The sequence below is a fragment of the Zingiber officinale genome, chromosome 7A (genome assembly GCF_018446385.1).
Source record: "Zingiber officinale cultivar Zhangliang chromosome 7A, Zo_v1.1, whole genome shotgun sequence".
Classification (NCBI taxonomy): Eukaryota; Viridiplantae; Streptophyta; class Magnoliopsida; order Zingiberales; family Zingiberaceae; genus Zingiber; species Zingiber officinale.
The window spans coordinates 78,251,890-78,279,827 of NC_055998.1; positions in this window are offsets into that span (position 1 = coordinate 78,251,890).

Below are 27,938 nucleotides of genomic sequence, written 5' to 3' on the forward strand. Positions count from 1 at the left end.
AGAGGAACGCCACAACTAAATAGCTGATCAAAATATCCGTCAATTGATGCTCTACTCCTCGAAGATCATCATCTAAAATTATACCTAGTTACGGTCGTACTTCCTAGGTATTATTCAACTAACACCACTTCCTCCGCACCATTGCGGGATATATATCACTAAGTACATCATGGATATCTAATCATATCCAATAGTTCCATGAGTCAGGATCTCCCATGGAACAACGTTAGGCTAGTCGACTGATCATTGCCTTATAATCCGTCATGCTAACGAAGAAGTAGAGAACTACTCTCTCTCCAAACACCTCAAGGAAATCACTAAGTGATGACCTGATCTCCAAAACATTCTCTGCTTCTTCCTTCACGTGGTACCGAGTCACGTAAAGGTTAAGCAGCTAACTTCAACTCTCTCACGTCAATACAAATCATATATCCAAATGTACTCTCCAACTCGTATACCCTAGTAACGGTTGTATCTCATAAGTGTTAAGCATGTAGCCTTACACTTTTCCCACATTAGTGGAGATATCCTATCCGAATGTACCTTCTAAGTCATTCAACTAGGTACAGACAGTCCATGGTCAAAGTCCCCATGGAATAGGATACATCGATCCTCTATAGACTGACTAAGCCGATAATGGTATACGACCAATTCAGTCCTTTCTACACCGGTACAAGTCATGTACTCAAATATATCTCCCAAAATATCTAACCAAGCACAAGTAACCCCAAAGATCAGAATCTCTAAAAATAGAGTATGACGATACCCTAATGATCAAACTACTAACTAAATCGGTCGTCAACTAACTGATCTAATAAGGGTAAATCAATCCTCGTCAAAATCAACTAAGGTAAAATCAATCCACCACTACCCAAGTCAACGAGGGTAATCTACAAACCTAACCAACAGGAGTAAATCAATACTCTACTAATCAAAACAACAGGAGTACAAAACCAACTAAGATAAGTCAATCCTCAACTATCCAAGTCAACAAGGGTAATAAATCAAACCATAACTATACAAGTCAACCAGGTAAATCAATCCTCAACAGGAGTAAACTGGTACTCTACTAACTGAGTCAATATGAGTATACAGATACCCTCCATTACCCAGCTAATAATAACAGACACTGGTATGTGACTCTAAATCTCAACCAACTAGTAGTAGCAATAACTAACACAACTGGTAGTATGATATGAAGAATCCCCTTGAGACTCTAATCCTTGATCTCCATTAGGTCAACCGTGATCAGTGATTGACCCAACACATGCAATGCATGCTACAAACAAATAGGCATGTACTAACCAGAGAGTACTAACACATGTCATAACTAACTATCATGGGCAACAATACATACACCAACATAAATGTATGATAACGATATGCAAACATACCTCCTATAGCCCGGGAGATGTCCTGCTGCTGCCTGGTCCCAAAACCCGAAAAGTCACATCAAGAAAATCGAATCACGAAATCCAAAAACACGAATAACAGGCATCGTACTTGCTCTGATACCAAAAATTGGTATCAGATAAATCTTGAAAATCCAAAACACATAGCAAGTACCGTATACCTGCTCTGATACCACTAATTGTCACGCCCCCAAAGGAGTCCCTGTCAGACAAAAATCCGACAGCATCTCTCCTGTACCGGTGACAATATGAAGCATCACTACAAACAAAATATACATCAGCCACATGCGGCTGGAATATTTATATACACAACCACACAGTTATAATAACAGCTCACACGGCTGAAATGAAACAATCACAACCACGCAGTTATATATAAAATAGCCCACACGGCTGTATAAAACAAACCAACACAGCGGAAAAACGAAAACGGAAAGCCCAATACAACGCAATCAACACACTACTAGCCGGCTAGGCTTTATACAACAACCACACAACACAAATAAATACAATGCATGCCGGCACAGCTTAAACACAAATACAACACCAAAACCATAAGATAGCCACATGGCTATACATAAATACAATGCCAAAAATAAGAAAAGAATATACAAAACCAAAAACGACCTTCGGATGTGACGTAGGACCCGGCAGACAGGATACTCCAAGCGACACTCTAACCATCTACCTGAAAACATAAAGATATACATGCGGTGGTGAGTATAGGTAACTCAGCGGGTAATAGAAAAGATAGTGCACGGTCTACAAATAAAACATGGAGATCACAAGTATACAGTCTCAGTAGGGAATAAAGAACATGATCATACTATCATAATCAATGCACCTAAACATATCTGACATAATAACCTGACATATAAACTGTACAAACCACAACTAACATAATGACAGATACATACCCAATCTGGAATCGACACATGATACAATGATCAGTAAACTCACCGGATCTGCAACAGATATACCTGTGACACCTGTGCAATATAAACACGACTGCATATACATGTAAAATAAATGACATGTATGCAGCATGACAACCATATGCAACAATCATATCTCAAACAAGTGCAACAACGACAATCACATGCAACTAGTATCTACTAGGCATGTATGCAAATGCAGATGCACCGCGCATCGAATGCATGAATAATAACTGCGTATACATGCTCCATGGTCACCCCGACACCTCTCCAGACACCACGACCCCAGTATGGCCGAGAGGCTTGGGTCCGTGACAACTGTACTACCCTCCAGCCCACTATATAGTGGTCGAGGCGGACAGTCCACTAGTAGCTATCTAGCTACATAGCATCAGGGTCCCTGACTGCTCACAACGCCGGATCTCACTAAACCTCGTGACCGGGTGGCACGACAGGACGAGCGGCAACTGCTCTAGCTACCACTACCCATGAGTGGCCGAGTGTGCAGCGCTAAACCAAACCAACTGATGACTCTCTCACCACAAGGGAGACAATGGTCATTAGATGCAATGAATGATGAACATGATATATATATATATAATCATCATCCATGCAACACCCCAAACCTCATAAATACCTCCAACATGAGTATAATCGTAATGATACCTCCACGTATCCCACCAAACATATGTACACACTACACATGTATAATCAACCAAAAATCTCCAATAATCCCACCAGACACATGTACACAAAATATAAGTACAATCAACATGTACCCTCCAGTAAAAACACAACAGACATGGGTATATACCCCAAATATACAATCAACACAACTCCTCCAAAAGTACATGACAAATACGTATGTACACACCACATGTAAATGCACGGTCAACAAGATGACTCCTATAACACATACCCACCTAACACAGTCCACAACATATACCCAATCAGCATGGGAATACCAACAACCCAACAATCCCTATAAGACATACTCTACACGTGTAATCACTGTTGGTTGCTACTCGGAAAACCTAGAGGTTCCACTGTACAAAAATTTTGTACAAAGGTCTGAACCTTTTCCTAGCTACCATGTGTTCTTTTAAATTAAATTTTGGATCGCCTGCGGAATTTAACACGTTTGATCCAAAACTTAATCTATTTGTTCTTTTAGGTTTTGACTTGAGTCTCCTGCGGAACTTAACACGTTCGACCCAAATCACCTTAAGTTATTAATTCCATTAAATATTAATTTCCATAATTGGTTCCCAGTACTGACGTGGCGAGGCACACGACCTTCTTGGATATGGGAGCAACCACCACCGACTAGACAAAACCTTTTATAGAAAGCTAATATTTAATTTCCTAAAATAACTTTAGGTCAACCGAAAAGAACAATCAAATCACAAGGAAAAAAACAAAGAAATACTATATCGAAAACAAATTCGAAACACTAGAATCATATGCCTCTTTAGTATTATTTCCAAAAATAACTAGTATGATGCGGAAAGAAAAATTACTAGTTATACCTTTTAGAAAGACCTCTTGATCTTCTACCGTATTCCTATTCTAACCTCGGACGTTGTGTGGGCAACGATCTTCCGAGATGAGAACCACCAAGCACCTTCTTCTTCCTTACAAGTTTCGGCCATCAAAACTTCTCCTAGGATGAAGAGGTTCGGCCACCACCACCATGCTCCAAGGGATGCTAGAAAAGAGGCTTCTTTTCTCTCCTTCTTCTCCTTCTTAGATCTGACCACCAAAGCTATCTCCACCATGAGAAGGTTTCGACCACACAAAGGAGAGGAGAGGAAAGAAAGGGCCGGCCACACCCAAGGAGAAAAGAGAGGAAAAATAGAATAGAGTCGTTCACCTTGAAGCCTCCTCTACCCCCTCTTTTATAATCCTTGGTCTTGACAAATAAGGAAAATTTAATAAAAACTTCCTTAATTCTTTTTCCATTGAAAAGGAAAATTTATTTAATTAAAATAATTTTCTCTTTTCAAATTATAATGGCCGGCCACTCTTCTCCCCAAAACAAGGAGAATTTTAATTAAAACAAAAATTAAAACTTCCTAATTTGTTTCTAGAAATTTATAAAAATTTCTCCAATAATTTTAATCCCTTCATGATTGGTTAATAAAAAGAAATTTTATAAATTAAAATCTTTCTTTTAAGCATGTGGATAATTTCCAAAAAGAAAAGTTATCTCTAAAAATTAAAATCTCCTTTCAATCTACAAATAAGGAAAGATATTAAATCTTTTCTTAATCTTTTGTAGAAACTAATAAAAGAGAATTTTTAATTTTTAAACTTTCTTTTAAATAATGAATATAATTAAAAGGAAAGTTTTTACCAAAATTAAAATCAACCTTTTAATCTACAAATAAGGAAAGAGATTTTAACTTTTCTCTTAATCTTTTGTAGAATCTTATAAAAGGAAGGATTTAAATTTTTAAACTCTCTTTTAAATTATATTATCCACATAAGAAAAATTTTAAAATTTAAAATTCCTTTTTATTTAATAGGGCCGGCCACATGAATTCACCCATGAACATACCCATGGCCGACCCTAGCTTGGTCTCCAAGCTAGCTTGGCCGGCCCCTATAGGATGGATAAGAAGGTGGGTATAGGTGGGTATAGTACTCTATAATTAAGAGGCTACGATAGGGACCGAGAGGAGGAATTGGTTTTGGTCTCCCGATAAAATTAAGCATCCCGTGTCCCTGAACACACAACTTAATTTTATCAATAATAATTCATTCCACTAGAGAACTATTATTGAACTACCGCACCAATCCCAAATTACATTTTGGGCTCCTTCTTATCATGAGTGTGTTAGTCTCCCTGTGTTTAAGATAACAAATGTCCACTAATTAAGTAAGTTACTGACAACTCGCTTAATTAATATCTAGCTCCAAGAGTAGTACCACTCAACTTCATCGTCATGTCGGACAAAGTCCACCTGCAGGGTTTAACATGACAATCCTTATGAGCTCCTCTTGGGGACATTCTCAACCTAGATCACGAGGACACAGTTTCCTTCTATAATCAACAACACACACTATAAGTGATATCATTTCCCAACTTATCGGGCTTATCGATTTATTGAACTAAATCTCACCCATTGATAAATTAAAGAAATAAATATCAAATATATGTGCTTGTTATTATATTAGGATTAAGAGCACACGCTTCCATAATAACTGAGGTCTTTGTTCCTTTATTAAGTCAGTATAAAAGGAACGACCTCAAATGGTCCTACTCAATACACTTTAAGTGTACTAGTGTAATTATATAGTTAAGATAAACTAATACCTAATTACACTATGACCTTCCAATGGTTTGTTCCTTTCCATCTTGGTCGTGAGCTACTGTTTATAATTTATAAGGTACTGATAACATGATCTTCTGTGTGTGACACCACACACCATGTTATCTACAATATAAATTAATTGAACAACTACATTTATCATAAATATAGTCATTTGACCAATGTGATTCTTATTTCTAGATAAATGTTTATACCAAAAGCTAGGCTTTTAGTATACATTCTAACAATCACAACAGAGTAGATATCAAAAGTTGAGACTATATATGAATTAAATAGATCATCACAAGGGTCAAGCATAAGTATCATGCAGGAAAAACAGCAACCTATCATGATAGAAGATAAAGCAGCCTAAATCATCCAGTAAAAACCATGCACTAAGTACGAGAAAATCTACATAAAGGTCAAGGAAGAAATACCCGCCTTTAATCTGTTGATCGTGATAAGATAAATCCCACGTCGAGACGCTCGCCTCGAAACCAAGTCCTGCGATCACATGATATATATTTAGCTAATTACATAGGTAGCAAATAGCTAAATAAGCTCTTCAATCTAATTAGGGAAAACCCTAATCGAAATAGATTACTTAATTTCTTAATCCATAATCTATTAATTCATCCAAAACTCACTAATCCACACATCTTAAATCCAACTCACATAATTCATCATCAATCCAACACTAATCCAAACTCATCATAAATCCTTCCAAATCTACTAATCAGTCCAATACAACTTACTTTAAATTCCTACAATCCATCACATAAAGATATCAACCACAATAAACATCATGAATCCAACACGCATAATTCTTCCACACAATCAATCCCTAACCCCCACATCTGATAATCCAACCACAATCAATCCAATGATCCTAAGAATAATCACATAACCAACTATATCAACCAATCATCATCAACAACTAGAAGTAAACCTTAATCCTTCTTTCAACCTTCCATGATCACCCAAAACGAAGCAAACCTAAACATTTCGAATAAATTTCAGATTAGGTTTACACTCTTAAAACTTCCAAGTACCCAACATAATCATTCTTGCTATTCCTATTAACCATTCTCGGTCAAACAATCCCATTATAAACTTAATTTAGTAACTTACTAATGGGAAAATCAGAAATGCATCACTGGAATACACTCACCTTGAGATAGAGCAGCAAATCTTGTAGCCAACAACTAGCCAGCCACTGTCCGGAATCTACAACAGAACACCACCACCAATTCTTCCAAGAATCAATCCAAAAACTCAATTGTATAGCAAAGAATTGCTGAAACCCTAATCCACAGTACAAGATTCACCTTAACAGAACCTTACCTCCTCATCCGACAGCTTCCACAGAACCTAGCCGCAAGAATTGGAGAAGATGAAGTCCTGCTCAAGGAAAATCCATCACTAGATTGATCCGAAGCATTCCTGCAATCCAGAACAGGAATAACATCACCAAGAAGATCAATCAAAGAAGCTTTTTGAATCTCTGAGGTTCTAAATGAAACCCACCTCGAATCAGTCACCTCCAAATGATGTCGCCTGTTCCATTTCGCCGATTGTGAAGCAATAGACCACCCTCCAGTTAACAAGTTGATGAGGAGGAACAGATTGATGAGCTGGGGTCGCGGATCAAGCTTCTCACCGTGCCCTAGTTCGGATCCCTCCGATTGTTGTCGACAGCGCGCAAGGATCCGTAGAGGAGACAAGCGCTCCACCAGATATGATCTGAACCACCTCATTATCTTCAAGATCCGGCGGCGTTCCTCCAGTGACGCGGCGAGGACGAGATCGTCGGGGAAGCCGTCGACGTCGGGTCGTCCGTGCACGTGAGAGGAAGTAGAAGAGGGGAAAATGAGAGGAGAGGAAGAAGGATTGGTGGCTTGCCTCCTCAAAGCTCTGAGGGTTTCTTTGCGCCGGCGACGCCTAGGGCAGAGGAGAATCGCCGGTGGAGAGGTGAGGATCGGGACGAAGAGAATTCGCGCGAAGAGAAAAGAAATTGGAAATAAAGAAAAGAGATCGGAAATTAGGGCTAATTATATATACTTAGGGTTAATTTTTAATCAAACCTAAGTTAATTTCTCAATCGACTCCCACTTAAAAGATATTCCAAACAGGCATCCAACTAGCCCCGAATCCATCCCCTCAAAACGGATCATACGGACTTCGTTTAAATCTCGAAAAATTTCTAAAAATTCCTGAAAAATCCATTAAAATTTTTCATCCAATAATATTTATTATTTTAAATTTACAGTATCTTACAGCCTATAAGGGATTCAAACTATACCAAATGGATGTTAAGTCTGCCTTTCTTAATGGACTAATTAAAGAAGAAGTTTATGTAGGTCAGCCTCCTGGGTTTGAAAGTCTAGAACACCCTGATTACATTTTTAAGTTAAAGAAAGCATTATATGGACTTAAACAAGCACCCAGGGCATGGTATGAAAGGCTAACATCTTACTTAACATCTAAAGGATTCAACCAAGGTCAAATTGACCCAACCTTGTTTGTTAAATCATTAAATACAGACATATTTATTGCACAAATATATGTAGATGATATAATATTTGGTTCAACAAATTCAGATTTTTTAAAAGAATTTATTAATCTAATGGAAAAAGAATTTGAAATGAGCTTAGTAGGAAAATTAACTTATTTCTTAGGATTACAAATCAAACAAACAAATGAAGGAAATTATATTTATCAACACAAATACACTAAAGAATTACTTAAAAAATTCAGAATGGAAAATACAAAAGAAATAAAAACACCTATGGCAGTAAACACAATCTTAGATAATGACCCAAATGGAAAACCAGTTGATTTAAAATATTATAGGAGTGCAATAGGTAGCCTACTGTACTTAACTGCAAGCCGACCTGATATTTTGTTTGCAGTTAGTATGTGTGCTAGATACCAAACTTGTGCTAAGGAATCCCATTTGCCACAAGTTAAAAGAATTTTTAGATATCTTAAGGGAACAACAAATGTAGGAATTTGGTATCCTAGGACAAATAATTTTGAACTAATAGGGTATTCTGACTCAGATTATGCTGGATGTAAATTAGACCGCAAAAGCACAAGTGGTGGATGCTAATTATTAGGTTCATCACTTGTTAGCTGGTTTAGTAGAAAGCAACATTGTGTTGCTCTATCTACAACTGAGTCAAAATACATAGCTATAGGCGAATGTGTTGCACAATTATTATGGATGATGCATACTCTAAAAGATTTCAACTTAAATATCACAAATGTTAAAGTATTAATTGACAATATAAGTTCAATTAACTTAACCAAGAACCCTGTGCATCATTCAAGAACCAAACATATTGAAATTAGGCACCACTTTATCAGGGATCATGTTACTAAAGGTGATATTGAACTCAAATACATTGAGTCCAAATCAAATTTAGCTGACATTTTTATAAAATCACTCCCTGAAAGTGAATTTAGCAACTTACGTCGAAAATTAGGGATGTGCTTAATAGACTAGGAATTTTGAATTTCAAAAATATTTTCAAAAATAATTGTTTTCAAATTATAAGTTAGACTTGTTTGTTTTCAAAACTTTCCATTTTTAGATTTTCAAAAACAGTTTTGGCCTTAGACTAGTTTTGAATCCCTAGAAAGCATGTACCCATAGGACTAGTTTTTGAGCATCTCACCAACACCTTAGGTTTACCTTGCTTGTGTTTGACAAACATAGAAAGGGGTGAGATGCATAGGCCAACTGTCTGGACTTAAGATGCTTATTTCAGTGCATCGGCATAAGTCTGGACGTTAAATACAAATCAGACATTAATCAGATTAAGTTCATCAGTCAAGTCAAACACTGACTGCTTATAATCAACTTAATCTGACTAACCAAGTGAAAGCTACTATCTTCTGATAGTTAGTTAGTACCTAATTGGTTAGACAGCTGTTTAATTTTAAGTGTAAAGTTCAGGGGGGAGAAATTAATTAAAATTTTGTACATCTATTTTAAAACTAACTTATTTTTGAACACTAGTTTTCAAGAAGTTAAATTTAACTGAGTGTTTGAAAAATTGAGAGTTTGAAAATTAAACTTTCCAAACTTAGTTTTTATCAAATTAGCTCTAACAAATTTATTTTGGCTAAAATTTTACTTACTTAAAACTAGATTCAACTTAGTGTTTGAAAATTGGACTTTGAAAATTAGATTTTACCTTTTGAAAAGTATATGTTACTTAAATTCTAAATTTGAAAAATCTGATTTGAAAAATTTTACACGTTTGAAAAGATTATCAACTTTAAACTTATAACTTTTAAAATTCATTATTGCAAATAACTTAGCTATTTTTCAAAGGCTAAAAAGTAAAATTTAAAGCGAATTTATTTTAATCTAGACTCCCCCAAGTCAACTTAACTATTTCTAACTTGGTTTTAAAAAATTGTACTTTTATCAGTACCTTTTTCGCTGTCTCTTAAATTTACAAATTTTTACAGTAACTCTACACTATGCTTGTTTACATTGCCTATTTTTTGATGAATGTCAAAGGGGGAGAGTTAGGTGGTTAAGTTAGCTAAACCAAATTGAAAACACCAAAACTAACTTTAAAAAACCATGTACCTATTTTACTTATTTTTTGCAGTCTTTTTACTAACTTAACCAGGTTGTCATTCCATCAAAAAGGGGGAGATTGTTGGTGCGGGTAGCACTAACGGTCTAACCTAGGTTTTGATGAATGACAAATGGGTTAAGTTAGTTTTGTTGTTGTCTGACACTTTGATCGAATGTGCAGGAGAAGTCCAGATAGGTCAACGGGCTGACCGGATGTCTGGCACGAAGCCCAGCTAGGTCGACGGGCTGACCGGATAGCTGGCGAGAAGTCCAAGCGGGTCGACGGGCTGACCGGACGCTTGGCGAGAAGTCCAGCTAGGTCGATGGGCTGACCGGATAGCTGGCGAGAAGTCCAGACGGGTCGAAAGGCTGACCGGACGTCTGGCAGGTAAGTGAGGTAAGTCACTGGAGGGGAGTGACTGCGAGGACGCGTTCCCGGGAAGGGAACATTAGGCGTCGATCCGGCTTAGATCCATTTCGGAAATCTAAGCCGAGATCGTGACTAGATTCCGGTCTCGGAAAGACGGAATCTAAGTCATACTTTTTCTGTTAATTCATACTTTATAAATTGTGCTAACAATCTGTGTTGCAGGATATATTTTGCCTTGGACTAACCTTGTTTTGCAGGAGAAGGAATCTATGGAAAAAGGTGGTCCGGGCGCTCGGAGGTCCGGGCGCCCGGAAGGGATCCGGGCTCTCGGAGCTCCGGGCGCCCGGAAGGGATCCGGGCGCCCGGAGGCAACTTTTATCCTCTGCGTCGCCTCGCGACGTGGAGCATCCTGACTGGACTTGCCACGTCGCACCAGGGCTCCCGGAAGGGATCCAGACGCCCGGAGCAGCATATAAAAGAAGCCCCAGGGGTGGAGCTTCATATAACAACTGAAAACTCTTCAACTGCTAGTCCTGCTGCTCTACGCTCCTACGACGCTAACAAAGCTCCGACAAAGTGCTCCTTCTTCTTTGGTTAATTTCCTTGTCGGTATCACTTTGTTTTATTAGCATTTCTTGTACGCTCTTTGTAATCATATTCGAATTGCTAGTGATTGCCCAACGAAAGTGGTCAAGGACCACGGGCCTTCGAGTAGGAGTCGTCACAGGCTCCGAACGAAGTAAAATCAACTGTGTTCATTTACTTTTCCGCTGCATACTTTTACACTCGAATTTTCGAATCGATATTCACCCCCCCTCTATCGAACGATCACGGTCCTACAGTTACTTAAGGAAATATACCACCTTAAGCAACAAGTTAACTTGAGTGTCTCGACTAACCAAGTTCAAGTCGGAACTTCAACTCAAGTTGAAAAACTTGAGGAAGAAAATTCTGATTTGAAAGGTCAAGTCGAGCGACTCAAGAAAACGTTGGAAAGGTTCGAAATGGGATCCAAGTATCTAAATATGGTACTTGGATCGCAGCGAGCCGTGTACAATAAATCAGGACTCGGTTACAAACTCAAACAAACAAACAAACCATACTTATCATTAATTAGTCAAAATGTTAGAAGTCAAGTCCAAGCATGGGTCCAAACAAAATATTTAATTAAACAAATTAAACCAAACCTCTACTTGGTCCCTAAGAGTCAAATCCATTACTTAGATAGACCATATCTAAGCTATGACTCAGGGGGAACAACTAGAAAAACAATCCAACCAACTTAATTAAAACAAACTCAATACTTAGGATTAGGATTATTAGAACGGTTAGATGAAAAATGTTTACCAAACCCTATAACATAGCACCGGAATGGATTGGGATGATAGTACGTCAAGGAAACTCTGTCGAAGGCATGTGTAGGTTGAATATGGAATTCTACTTGGTGCACTAGACTTAGTGGATCTGACCGAAGCTACCCCAGTCAAACATGGGCTAGTTAGACCAAGATTTAGTATTAAGTTTTTTGGGCATGAACAGTTTGGAAAGTCTTCAGCAAGTGGTCTAATGATATTCAAGTAGGCCATATGCCTCGCCACTGAACTGAAACTTATCCTTAGGACGCCTGCTTGATTAACCCAAAGCTAAGTTTGAATCTAACATGGGTTCAATAACCTCTTTCAATAAAATTAATTCTAATTAATTCAAATTTGTTTCAAACTAAAATTATTAAAAATTATTTTATATTTATTAAAAATTATTTTAAACTTATTAAAAAATTATTTTAAAATTATTAAAAAATTATTTTAAAATTATTAAAAAATTATTTTAAATTTATTAAAAATTATTTTAAACTTATTAAAAAATATTTTAAATTTATTAAAAATTATTTTAAACTTATTAAAAATTATTTTAAACTTAATTAAAAATTATTTTAAAAACTTATTCTAAACTTAAAACTTAGTTTAAACTTAATTAAAAATTATTTAAAAAAATTTATTAAACTTATTTTAAACTTAATTAAAAATTACTTTAAAAACTTATTTTAAACTTAAAACTTAATTTAAACTTAAATTAAAAATTATTTTTTTTAAAAAAAAATTGTTCCGTCGACCGAACCCTTGATCGGTCGACCGATCATCTTCTATATAAGCAGAAGCGAGCAACCCTCACAACTCATCCAAATCCATTCTTCTACTCTTCTATCTCCCATACTATTCGCCGATTCCAGCCTCTTCCCATCCAAAAATGTCTCGGTAACTTCCTTTTATTCTATTTCTTTTAATATTTTTACACAAGTTACTTATTGCATTTTATTTTTTTTTATATAGTGAGAAAAGTAGAGCTATTGCACAAAGAGAGGCTAGCTCTCTTAATCCTAGCCAAGATCCTAGGTTCTCTACCGAAGAATTGCGTCTATCTTTTCCTAATAAAAAAATTTAAGGTTATCGGTACTCATTGTTTGGATCTCCAATTCTATCAAACCTTTTGTCCTGAGGTCATAGCGATCAATCAACACTATCAACTTGATAACATCATCTTTTGTAGACATGCATACAATCCTATTCTCTGTTCTGAATTTTATCACAACTTGTGCGAACTTGATCCCCATCATTTTAGGACTAGAGTTGCTACTCGAGACATGTTGTTTGATCTTGACATGTTTCTTTGATTTCTACGGATCCGACCGTCAGTTAACCGTATCTTTTTTAGTAAGTCTCTTCCTGATCCGTTACCTGCTCCTTTCTCTCATCTGACTCTAGACCTCATGTATGCTGACTTCTTTGAAGGACCTCATCCTAAAAAGATGTCAACTGTACCCCTAAGTCCAAGAGACAATGCTTTTTTATAAGATGATCGTGTCTTGCATTTATCATTTATCATCTGGAGATCAAGGAGTTTTGTGTCCAGTTCATCTTTTTCTGATGTACGCTCTTAGACATAGACTAGACTTTGACCTAGGCTACTGGGTATTCAGATCTATCATTTACTATTCAAGGTACAACACTTCATTTAAGGTTCATATGATTCAGTGTCATGTTCTCACTGCTTATATTGCCAATCTCGGAGTAGGGGTTCATCGAGGTGAGTTGATTGAGTTGTCTGACTTTGATCTTGTCGGGGTTAGGCAATTATCCTTGGCTGAGATTAAGACAAGCGGCGAAGGGCTTGTGTACAAACGAACACATCCACACTACATCCCACCAGCTGTCGACGATCCTATTGATGAGGATGATCCGGTTCCCGTTACTGCACCTCCTCCTGTGGTCATTGATCCTGGATTTGCCATGACACCCTTCTTCGACTTTCCTCAGAGCAGTTCATATGCTCCTCCTCCTCCTCCAACTAGTGACTTCTTTACCCATCTGCGAGATGATATTTTTAGTCGCTTTCACTCCTTGGAAACAAAAATGGATGATCAGTACAGCTCTCTTCAGGGACAAGTTGCTGATCTTCATCATGAGATGTTGGAGCGTACTGATGCTTTACAGAAGGAGCAGCAGAGGATTTTTGATTATCTGAGAGATGATGAGGACGAGGATGAGTGATTTAAGGATTTATCTTTTGTGACTTATTGTATCTACTATTTAACTTGAATTATGACTATGCTTAATCTTCAGTGTTTTTCAGTCTTTAGTAGTTTTTGATAAATTTTATAGAATAGGTTCTTTTAATTTGAAAATTACTACTTAGTTTATTTTTCAAATGTATTTTTGTAAAAATTCCAATTTAAATTTTTTTTTGAAATTATTTTTCACTTTCTGGAATAGCCTAGGTCTTACCGTAGAATTGCATGATCATATAGTTATAGGAGCCAACATCTCACAAGCACAGTAGGATCCCTTGTTTGATAACATAGAATGGGTGTGATGCTTAGGACTTAGCCCTAGATTTTAGATGCTTATGTCAGTGCATCGCTATAAATTTGGGCTTTAAATAACAGACATTGATCAATTTGAGTTGACTATTAAGTAAAAACCTTGCTAGTTATAAATGCTCAAATTGACCAACCTGAGTCAACTTGCTACTATCTTGTGATAGATAGTCTTGGACAAAGGTTGGACATTTCATCATAAGGACCTTTTTCCTTAGTTTACTAAACCATGCTTGGACTTTTAGGATAAATATCAATTTTAGGGGAGTTATCTTCAAAATATTTTTATAAACTTTATTAGTGTTTCAAATTGTTTTCTTTAAACACGTTTTCAAAATTTTTCACTTAGTCTATTTATTTTCAAAATTGTTTTCTTTAACATCTTTTTCAAAAAAAAAAACCATTAATTTCAAGATTGATATTTTTTTATTAATTTATTTTTAAAAGTGTTTACTTAAACTCTTTTCAAATTATAAATCATTTAATATCTTTAAACTCTTTTTCAAATTTTGTTCACTTAGTAAAAATATGGTTTTGAAACTTAGAAAAATTTGATATAATTTCAAAACTTAGTATATTTTTGAATAGTTAGTTTTCCTTTACTAAAAGTTTAACTTCTTTTTACTTGTTTAATCTTTCCTCATTTTTAAAATGTTAGACTTTCTTGTGTTCTATGTTTAGTTTTTTTGACTTCCCCTAATTTTGATGTGTGTCAAAGGGGGAGAGATAGTGAATTCAGGGGGAGATGATTATTTCAGGGGGAGAAATAAGAATTGAAATTGCTTGTTTACTAGTTGCATATGTTTAACTTAACTTTGAACCTTGGTTGCCAAACATCAAAAAGGGGGAGATTGTTGGTGCAAGTTGCACCAGAATCAAACCTGAGTTTTGATGTTGTCAAAGGTTCCAAGTTAAGTCTTGTTGTGATCTAACAAGTTGATTGAGTGTGCAGGATGTCTACTCAACTGGAAAAGTCCTAGCTGGAGGCTAGGCAGAAAAGTCTTAGCAGATCGTGGAACCCAGGTGCAAGTCCAAGCAGGTCAAGGGGACCCAATGCTTGGCGGTGTGATCGAGAAGTCTGGAGGACTGAAGATCAAAAGAAAAGTCCTGGGGAGCCGATCAAGGCTGAGTGAAAAGTCCAAACTGGATCTAGAGGATCAAAGTTTGGCAGATAGGTTGAGGTAAGCAAACTGGAGGAGCGATAGTGAGGTCGGGTTCCCAGAGGGAACAACCTTAGGTCGCTGATCCAACTGAAGAAACCGGGAAGGTTTCAAAGTTGAGATCAAGACAGTTCTACTGTCTTTTATATTACTCATGCATTATAATATTATTGTGCTAACCTTTATGTTGCAGGATGTTTTTGTTTTAACACTATTTTGCAGGTCAGGCTTGATTGGTCGACCGAACCAGAGGATCGGTCGATCGAAACAGAAGTTATCAAAGCAGTGTTTCAGATCAGACCAAAACAGACTGAGGCCGATCAAAGCTTGATCGGTCGACCGAACAATAAGATCGGTCGACCGAACCTTGGTGACTCAGCACAGCCAGTGCATCAGACACGATCAGCAAGCAAAGGAAAGAAGGGCTGATCGGTCGACCGAACAAGAGGATCGGTCGACCGATCCAATCAACATTAAACGCACATTAATTCAAGATTCTGGCAGACTTCGACGAACAGGGTAAAAGCTTGTTCGGTCGACCGATAAAAGGGTTCGGTCGACCGAACCATTGAAGGCCAGTTAATGTAGAATTTACGAGCCAGTGTCAGACTCCAGCTGTGGGTGATCGGAGCTGGTTCGGTCGACCAAACAGAGGGATCGGTCGACCGAATCTCAGTGCACCTATAAATTAAGGTTCGAGGTCAGAGGCCAGGAATAACTTTACTGATAAAAAAATTATTGTTCTGCAAGCTACTCGAAGCAACAAGTCTCCATCAATCTCTACATCCACGCCGACCACAATCGACTTTCAAATTCATTTGTCGGTAAATTTATTATTGTTGCACTTAAATTATATAAGATAGTAGAGCTATTACTAACCTAGATCTCTTGTACTTGTACGATCTGCTTCTCTCCGAGGAGTTCGGAGAGAAGAGTTTTAGTGCTTTGCCCATCGGTGCGGTCAAGGACTGCGGGCCTTCGAGTAGGAGTCGAGCTAGGCTCCGAACAAAGTAAAATACCTTGTCTCTCTTTATTTTCTGCTGCACGACTTCGGTTTCAAAAGAAAAGAATAGTTTTAAAGAGCGCGATATTCACCCCCCCTCTATCGCTTCAAACGATCCATCAGAGAGATTAGTTCTGGTAGAGGACTAAACCAAGAAACTAGTCTAGCTAGACCTGGAGATACACGATGGGGGTCTTATCATTCAACTTTATGTCATATTGAACAAATGTGGTCATCTGTTATAGAGGTTCTTCAAAATTTGATTGATGATGGTGATCGTTCTTCTAAGGGTTTAAGTAGAACTTTGGTTGAAAGAATGGAGAGGTATGAATTTGTGTTTATTCTACTATTGATGAAACGCATATTGGCAATCACAAATCATTTGTCAACCGTTCTATAAGAGAAAGATCAAAATATTGTAAATGCGATGCGTTTGATCAATAATGTGAAATGCAAATTGCAAAAGTTGAGAGATTCTGGATGGGATATTTTATTTGAGGATGTGAAGAAGTTTTGTAACACTCATTCCATTGAAATAATTAATATGATAGATAACATCAACAGTCGTAGTCGTTTGAAGAGAGATGAAAAAAATGTTAATTTTTATCAGTACTACCATGTTGAAATCTTTTGTGAGGTAACTTCATAATTCTTTTTTTGTTTACCGTCAATTAAATTCTTTTAAACAGTAATATATTTATTAATTTTTACTTTTGTTGTTTGATTTTTAAATTGTAGGTTATAGATATTATTCTACAAGAGATGGATAGTCGTTTCTCTGAAACAACTACAGATTTATTGATTTATATGTCATGCCTTAATCCTAGGAACTCGTTCTCTAGATTTGATGTACAGAAGTTAGTGTGTCTAGCTCATTTTTATGAGGATGATTTTTCTTGGAATGAGCGTATGTTGGTTGAACAAGAGCTTGAAACAAATATTGATGACGTCAGATTAGATGAACGGTTTGAAGGCATTTCAGATTTGGGAGCTCTTGCAAAGAAAATGATTGAAACAATGAAGAACCGTGTGTTTCCTTTGGTTTATCAGATGATTGAGCTAGCCTTACTTCTTCTAGTTGTTACTACAACCGTTGAAAGAGTGTTTTCGACAATGAATATTGTCAAAACAGATCTGCGAAACAGGATTGAAGATGAATGATAGTTTGGTAGTCTATATCGAGAAAGATGTTTTTAATACTGTTGACAATGAGCCAATTTTATAGCGTTTTTAGAACATGGAGTCTCGAAGAATGCAATTGTCACGTATTCGTTAGTAGACTGCTTTAATATTTTAATATTACTGTACAAGTTTCTTTTCATAATATTGTACATTTTTCTCCTGTATGCAAGTTATTTAAAAAATATTTTTTAATTACATAGAAGTTATTATTTGTTCAAAAAAAATTCGTCGTACTCAGATCGTGACCGCCCCTCCATGATTGAATTCATGGATCTGTCACTGTTGGACCATTTAGACCAATCAACTTCTTTAGGTTAGTCCACCCGAAGCAATTAGCATTGGTCAAATCAATCAACCCATCTTACGCTCACTTAACTTAAATAACTATTTAAACCAAACAACTTTCCGGTTTAAAAGTTTTTTTTTTAATTATTATTGTTTCTATTATTTTAAAGTTTCAGTATTACCCGTTTCATATAACCAACTTTCATAATTTCAAAAACACGTATATGTTGGATCAATTGTGCACGTGAAGGGGGAGTGAATCACGTGATTTTCAAAAAAAAAAATTTCATCATTTTAAAATCAGAGTACGAACGCAACGGAAAAGAAAAACATGAAAAGCAGGCACAAGAGGAACACAAGCAGTTTACTTGGTTCAGAGCCTTCGGCGACGCCTATTCCAACACCTAGGTCACACGGACCTATCGATGGGTAATTCACTATAAACCTCTTCCGGTATCTCTGGAAGAGGGAATTGAAGTACAAGGAAAGTTAGAACAAGTGTAACACCCTGCACTTGTCCTTTTGCAGTATTTAATTACACGAATTAAAAATTTACCGACACTTTGGGGATCGAAGTGGGAGCGCTCGTGTTGATGTCAGTCTGCCGACCACGATCGAAAGTCCTCGGAGCAGTCGTTAGCAGCAGCTTTGCAGCAGAATCATAGCAGAAGCTTGAAGCAGTCAGAAGTTCAATCGGATGCGCGGTAGCTCATATAGTAGTTATTGTTCAATGTATTCTCAAGACAGTCTTATAAAAGGTATGAAAAGGGCCTTCCATAGCTATGGAAGGTGCCTCAAATGAGGCAAATTTGATCTTGAACACCCTGACACTTATTCGTTGCGATGCCAAAAGTTTATCTTGTGGAAGACACCTTCTATAGCCATGGAAGACGTCTTTTATGTGTTGGATCGTGAAATCGCTAGAGGGGGTGAATAACAATAAAAAAAAATTCGTAGTTGGGTGCATAGCGAAAAAGAAAAAGAACAGTCCTAACAAAAGATGATTTTACTTGGTTCGGAACCTTCGTCGACTCCTACTCCAAGGCCTGCACTCGTTGAGTGCTTTCGTTGGGAAATTCACTAGCAGTTCGTAAAAAGAGTACAAATGTAAGTACAATAACTTAAAGAAGAAATACCGACAACAATAAAAGAAAGAAAACTTTTAGCGGCAGGTTGTCGGAGAATCTTCGCAGCGTTGCAGGAGCACAACGCAGTAGAGCAGTCGTTGGAAGACGTTGGTGTGTTTTGCTCCAGGGTGAGACCTCCTTATATAGGATTGTCCGGGCTCTCGGATCCCTTCCGGACACCCAGACCGTGACGTAAGTCCAACCAACCAACGCACTCCACGTTGTGATGCGATAAATCTTTGCCTTCCGAGCGGTCGGACCAGTTTCGGGCGCCCGGACCACCATTTTCCAGAAAGTCCTTCTCCTGCAAGAAAATGGTAGTCCGAGGCAAAATAAAAGTTGTACTACCCTGTAAAACAAAAGTTAGCACAAATGTAATAAAAGAGTAGTAATTAGACTCCGTCTCACCGAGACCGGAATCTAGTCAAGATCTCAACTTAGATTTTCAAAATTGTTCTAAGTTGGATTGGCGCCTAAGTTACGCATCTTGATCAAGTCACTCCCCTCCAGTGACTTAACTTAACTTACCTGCCAGACGTCCGATCAGCCCGTCGACCCGTCTGGACTTCTTGCCAGCTATCAGGTATGCCCTTCGACCTAGCTAGACTTCATGTCAGACATCCGGTCAACCCGTCAACCAGTCTGTGTTGGATCGAAAGTTCTAGAGGGGGGGGGGGGGTGAATAACGCTCGTGGCTATTTCGTTCGATTTAAAACAGAGTCGAAAATACGCAGCGGAATTAAGTAAGAAAAACAAAGCAAACACAGAGGGACACAATCGTTTACTTGGTTCGGAGCCTGTGGTGACTCGTACTCCAAAGCCCACGGTCATTGACCGCTTTCGGTGGGCAACAACTATAAGCTTAAAAAATTGTTACAAGATTATTACAATTAGAACTATAAAAGAAAACAATACCGACAGTAAGAATATCAAAATCTGGAGTTCCAGGTCGTCGGTATGTCATCACAGCACTTCGGGATGAACTCGTTAGCAGTTGAACGCAGAAGGATCGCTTGTTAATGCTTGTTCTAAGCTGCTGCTTGAAGTCCCCTTTTAAACAGTGCTGGAGGCGCCTCCAGGTTGCCGAGTCGCACGCATGGATCAACTCTGATCTGGTCGCGCCTTATCCCACTGAAGGCGCCTCCAAGCTGCTCCAAGGCGCCTCCAACGCCTGGTCCAAGGCATCTCCAGTGACCTCCGAGGCACCTCCAACGTCTCTGGACAGCTGGCTTCGGCTAGCACCCGAGGCGCCTCCAAGCCCCATGGTGGCGCCTCGGACACTGTTCATCCGAGGTCTAAGTTGCTCCTTTGTTCCTGCAAAATGTATTAGTCCCAAACACAAACCCTGCAAAACAAAGTTAGCACAGAGACAAAATGATAGATATACTTGACAGTCGTCGGACTGTACGGGTCTGAGTTCGGATTTCCAACCGAAAACCCTAGGTCGACCCGACGCCTATTGTTCCCTCTGCGGGGAACGCGTCCTCACCTACTCCACTCAGGAGATTTACCTGATGCCAGTGTGATCCTCCAGATCGACTGGACTTTTGCTCAGTGTTCGAAGCTTCTGGACTTTCTGCTGGACTTCCGCTTCCCTGCTGGTCCAGTCTTTCACTTGGTTCACGACACCAGGACTTTCCACCTAGGGTTACCCCCTAGGACTTTTCCCTGAAGCTTTCGACCCGCCAAGACTTTTCGCAAGGGTTACCACCCCCTATGATCTAGGGTTACCACCCCTTAGGGTTTTCCACCTGCCTAACCGCAACTAGGACTTTCCTGAAACACACAGTTAAGTGCATTAGATCACAAAACAACTTAACTTTGAATTCCTTTGCCATTATCAAAACAACGGTTGATCGTCAGATGCTTCCCGCACCAACAGTCTGGACTTCATGCCAACTATCCGGTCGACCTGTCGACCTAGCTGGGCTTCTCCTGCACACTTCGTCAAAGTGTTAGATCACATTGAAACTAACTTAACCTTATTTTATCATTCATTAAAATCTGAGTTAGATTGTCAGTGCTAACCGCACCAACACTATGAACCGTACCATCCGAAGACAATTTTCTTCCTTTTGCCCTACAAAACAAAGTTAGTCCAAAAATACTCTGCAAAACAAGTATTAGGATAATTTTATAATAAAACAGAGTAGTAATTAGTTCATGTCCTTCCAGGACCAGGAACTAGTCAAGGTCTCAACTTAGGGATCCCAAATAGACCTAAACTGGACTGACGCCTACTGTCCCTCCAACCGGGATACGTCCTCACTTGGTCACTCTCCTCTAGTGACTTACCTTAATTTACCAGTTTGTCAGACATCCGGTCATCCCATCGACCTGTCTGGACTTTGTGCCAGCTATCCGGTCGGACTGTTGACCTAGCTAGACTTCTTGCCAGCTATCCGGTCAGCCCATCGACCTATTCATACTTCATACTAGCTATCCGGTCGACCCGTCGACCTAGCTGGATTTCTTACCAGCTATCCAGTCGGCCCGTTGATCTATCTGGATTTCCTGCACACTTAATCAAGTGATTAGACCATAACAAAGTCTAACTTAACTTACTTATCATTCATCAAAACCCGAGTTAGACCGTTAGTGCAAACTGCGCCAACAGTATCACATTTACATTATATCGTAGGATCCTTTACACGTGAAAGAATGGTGAATCATATATTTTTAAAAATGTAAAAAACATTTCTTTTCAACTTTTTAAAACTAAGTGCAAAACAGAAGAAAGATTACGTAAGAAAAGAATTGAGACAAAATACGATGACTTATTTAGTTCGAAATCTTCAGTAACTCCTACTCTAAGACTCAGGTTCTTTGGATCTTTCTGATATGTAATCCATTAACAATCGTAAAATTAATAAAAATAAAGAAAGTGTAAAAACCCTACACTTTTAAGTAATAAATAACTTAATTAAACAGTTACCCAACATAGGGACGAAGAAATGATCAAGCTTGGATGTCATTGTTGGTCCATTTATATTAGTCAGGCATAGCAACATCATAATACTATAGTAGTACAAAGTCAGAGCAGTCGGGCGATCGAGGAATCATGTAGAGAAGTTGAATGAATTGATGTGTTGATGATGTTGGTCGATGGTTCTTATATACACTTTTCTAGGAGTTTGGATCACCTCCGAGCGCCTCCACTAGAGCCTATTCAACCCTACTTTGATGTTGAGTTATCTAACAACGTGCGCTTGGATCATCCCCAGGCATTTGGACTGTTGACGTGGTTGCACCTTGACGAACCTCTATCCATCTTGTCTCTATTTACTCTTAGGCGCCTGGATTCTGACGCGTGTTGACCAATCGAAGTGCGCCAACTCAATTGTATGTGTGGTTGAGTTTGGTCCAATCCAAGCGCCTAGACCTACTCATGGCACTCAGACCTCTGAGCACCTCCACGATGTCTTGGAGTCCTTTTTATAGTCAACTTACAATTTCTTACACCACAGAGTTAGTATAACAAGTATAATATGAAAAATAAGTATTAAATATTTTGATAGTCTCGAGACTGTCTGGTCCTGACTTTGAATTTTGTTGAAACTTAGGTTGGACTGACGTCTACTGTTCCTTCAACCGGGAACACATCCTCACTAGATCTCTCCTATAATTTCTTACTAAATTTACCTGCCAAACATCTAGTTCTCCAGACCTCTTTGGATTTTCTCTGATTCTGCTTAGTGTCTCATCAATCTGATCAATTAAGACTTTCCTATAACACCAAGTTAACACAATAAATATAAAATATTAAAGTAAATCAGTGTTAGTAGCTTTCAAGATTCATTGGTCCAGTCGACCAGAAATCATTAGATCTCACATATGCTTGGAGTTTACTTCTTTAAGATTTTTCATTACCTAGGGTTACCTTCCCCTTAAATTTTCCACTACTTAGCTTTACTTGCTAGGACTTTCTCCATCTATCTTCATTCATTAGGGACTAGCTTCACTCAGTAGGACTTCCATTATCTAGCTTCATTCACTAGAACTTTTACCACCTAGCTTCACTCACAAGGGCCTAGTTTCACTCACTAGGACTTCTATTGTTTGACTTCACTCACTAGAACTTCCACCACCTAGCTTCACTCTCTAGGGCCAAACTTCATTTACTAGGTCTTCTCCTTACCTAACTTTCACTTAATACTAGTCACTTAGTAGACTTCTCACTTGTCTAACTTCTAGTTAGGATTACCTTTGCTAGTCAATTAGTCCTGATTAGATTTCTTTCTTCCAAACATCAAGTTTTATTTAGATCCACCCTTAGTCAAACTAACCAGATTTGGATACATTGTTGAACATCAAAACCTTGTAGACTAATTACACCAATGTATACTTCATCATTCTTTCCATATTTAAATTTTTACTCTATCAATTTAAAAATTTACTACTTATAATTTATCCTATCAAATTCAAATATGATTTGAGGGCATTGTTACATTAAGAAGAATTATAGAAGTATATTAGTTTTTAATTTGAAGTGAATTTTTAAACTTGTTAATAAAATTAATCGCAAACTCATCAAATTCAAATATGATTTGAGGGTAGGGATGACAATGGGGCGGGGCGGGGGCGGGTTTGCAATTCCCATCCCCGCCCCGTTCTCATTTTTTCGGGTTCGGAGATTCCCCGAACCCGAACCCACGGGGATCAAATCCCCATCCCCGCTTCATTCCCAAATTTAATTTATATTATTATTATTTAATAATTATTATTAATGATAGTATTAATATTAATATCAATATTAATAATATTATTATTAATAATATTTTCAAAAATATTAATATTAACACTATTATTAATATTTTTTTTTAAAAAAATACATTATTATTTATTAATAATAATAATAATAATATTCGGGGCGGGTTCGGGGATGAGGATAGTATTCCCATACCCACCCCGAACCCGCCCCATCCCCGAAAAATTGGGGATCCCCATCCCCATTTCGGGTTTTCCCCGCGGGGCCCCAAACCCGCGAGGAAAATTGTCATCCCTATTTGAGGGCATTGTTACATTAAGGAGAATTATAGAAATATATTAGTTTTTAATTTGAAGTGAATTTTTAAACTTGTTAATAAAATTTATCGCGAACTCATTAAATACATAGGACATATTCACTAATCAATACTAACACCCTATTTGGAAACAACTTAAGTGAATGAATTGAATTGAATTCCATTAGGAATTGAATTCTGGCAGGAATTGAATTCAATTCCTATGTTTGGAATGGATTAGTGAATAATAGAATTGAATTGAATTCCTTAATTTGGAATCTATTTGAATTGAATTCCATTCTTATACATTTACCATTTTATCCTCATAACTAACCATTTAATAATCAAGTTAAGTATTAGAGAATAGGAAGAAGGGATCATACAGTTAAGACAGCACTGAAAAAACTCAAAACTTGAAATTCTTAACAAACACAAAGATTTGACAAGTTATCTACGAGGTCTTACTTCGCTCACTAAATTGTCATTAAAATGTTTACAAGGCAACTTTCATTCTGGAACATCTCACTACACTTCGAAGCTTGGATATTTGTAATTGTCAAGACTTAATTTCACATGGAAGCTTATATATTATAAAATCTCTTAAACATCTAGATATTGATGATTGTCCGAAATTCCTTTCTGCTAAGGTTGAGTCACAAGAATTTTTAAAAGACAAGGAAGCCTGCGACATCATCTTCCTCAGTTTTTGATCATAATAATAAAGCTGTTAGCATCCTTCCATCCTCACTTGAATCCCTAGAATTTTCAATGTCAGAGATTTGCAGGCATTTGATCAGCAAGACCAGGACATGGTTGATGTTACATCAAAAGCTATTTCTAATGGACAAGAAATTATAGAGGAAAATATCCATTTGATATAATAGGTTTGCAACTCATGATAATCAAATAGTCAAATAATCCGAGAAAACATATAGTCAAATAATCACATATTGCAGCTCATAATCAAGAAGCAAATACAAAAGAAAGTAGCTGTTGGTGCGGTTAGCACTAACGATTTAACCCAGGTTTTGATGAATGACAAATCAGGTTAAGTTAGTTTGTTGTTGTCTAACACTCTGATCGAGTGTGCAGGAGAAGTCCAGCTAGGTCGACGGGCTGACCGGATAGCTGGCGAGAAGTCCAAGCGGGTCGACGGGCTGACCGGACGCTTGGCACGAAGTCCAGCTAGGTCGATGGGCTGACCGGATAGCTGGCGAGAAGTCCAAGCGGGTCGACGGACTGACCGGACGCTTGGCGAGAAGTCCAGACGGGTCGACGGGCTGACCGGATGTCTGGCAGGTAAGTGAGGTAAGTCACTGGAGGGGAGTGACTGTGAGGACGCGTTCCCGGGAAGGGGACATTAGGCGTCGATCTGGCTTAGATCCATTTCGGATGTCTAAGTCGAGATCGTGACTAGATTCCGGTCTCGGAAAGACGGAATCTAAGTCATACTCTCTTTATCTATCTGTTGAACTTTAACTGTGCTAACCATTTGTTTTACAGGATATATATTTGCCTCGGACTAACCTTGTTTTGCAGGAAAAAGGAGTATTTCTGGAACAAGGTGGTCCGGGCGCCCGGAGGGGATCCGGGCGCCCGGAGGTCCGGGCGCCCGGAAGGGATCCGGGCGCCCGGAAGGCGAATTTTATCCAGACACCTCGTCGCTACGTGGAGCATCTTGATTTGAGCAGTTACGTCACACTCCAGGCGCCCGGAAGGGATCCAGGCGCCCGGAACAACATATAAAAGAAGCCCCAGACAGGAGCTTCAGAATCAACTTTGACTGAGAACTCTTCTGCTGATCTTGCTGCTCGACGTTCAAGTGCGACGCCAACAACGCTCCGACAAAAGTGTTCTTCCGGTTTTTGTTTAATTTTCTTTTTGTCGGTATTTCTTTATTATTACTAGCATCTCCTGTACTTTTTCTGTAATCATATTTCGACTTGCTAGTGATTGCCCAACGAAAGTGGTCAAGGACCACGGGCCTTCGAGTAGGAGTCGTCACAGGCTCCGAACGAAGTAAAAATATTTGTGTCTACTTTATCTTTTTCCGCTGCGCTTAAACTCTTGTTTTTTCGAATCGATATTCACCCCCCCCCCCTCTATCGAATCTAACGGTCCTACAAGTGGCATCAGAGCAGGTACCGCTCTGATTTGGTGCAACCACCAATCAGACAAAGAGGGGGTCTTTTTAAAGAAAAATTATATATCGTTCGTTTTTAAAATAAAACCTTACGCCTTTCGTTTTTTCCCTCCAAAACTGGTTTTGAAAAATACATCGTCATCTTTTCACTATTATTTAGTATCGACAAAATATTACATTTTCAAAAATTTGAGATAATATTTTTTATTAATATTTTAATAATATTTTATTATTTAAAAAAAAAATTAGTAGTGAAATATTATTTTTTTCAGCACTGCTAATCCAAGACCAAGTCTTGGGATTTTGTCTTTGTTTCATTGTGTGCAAGAACAATGTCTTTTCAAGAAGGATGGAACCCCAATGAACCACCACCGTACGATGAAGATTTCAACTACTGGAGGCGAAGAATGGAATGCTTCTTAGAAGCGTAGATATCGATTATATGCTAATATTGAAAAACCTTCTCAGAACTTGGAGTTGAATAAAAACGTAAGTAAAATTATTTATAATATTTTACCTAACAATATTATATGCAGACTAGAAAAATACAAGAATGCATATGAGCTATGGACCCAGTTGATCAAGCTTCACGAGACGCCAATGGAGCTAGAAGATCAAGTTAAAGTCGAATCCGGACTCGAGTCAGATCCAACGGAGAAGCCTGCTGAATTAGGGGTTGCGCTCAAGGTTAGTAATAATTACCAAAACACCCTTGCTAGTAGTAGTTTAAAATATGTGCATGTTAATTTGGATATGTCTGAAAGGATATGTGAAAATAGTATACATGACAATACTTGCGAAAATACCCCTAGGATATTTTCTGATAAAATAAATATAATTAATTTAGAAAATACAGAAAATCTAAAAATAATCAATAAATCTAAAAATTTGAATTTAAACCTAAACAAATTTGAAAATTCGAACAAAAAGGATGACAAGGTCAATATTAATCTAGACATAATTAATAAATTATTTAATAATCTAGACAATATCAATCTGGAAAATTCTATCCAAACCCAAGATAATTTAATTAACAAAAAATTAAATTTTAATGATAAGACTTATTTAATAAATTCCACTAATTATATCAACTTAAAAGGTAAAGAAAATATAAGGATAAAATCAAACACTTTGATAAAATCAAAACGAAAGTTAACAAACTTAAAATTAAATGTTAAAGATAACATATTAAACAAAAATAATCTAGAAAATTTAAAATTAACAATTAATAAAAAGTTAAAAGATAAACCTTTAAAGAAATATAATTCAAACAATTTAATTAACTCAAAAATAAATAAAAAACCTAAACTTTAAAAATAAGCTATTAAAGAAAGATAATTCAATTAACCCAATAAAATTGAAAGAAAATTTAAATGTTAAATATACTCTTTTAAAGAAAGATAATTTGACCAATTTAATTAATTCAAAATTAAAAACTTAAATTTAAATTACAAATTAAACATTAAAACTTAACTAAAACCAACTCTAATTATACAAGAAATCTTAAAAAGAAAAATCAATAATTTAAGGGGA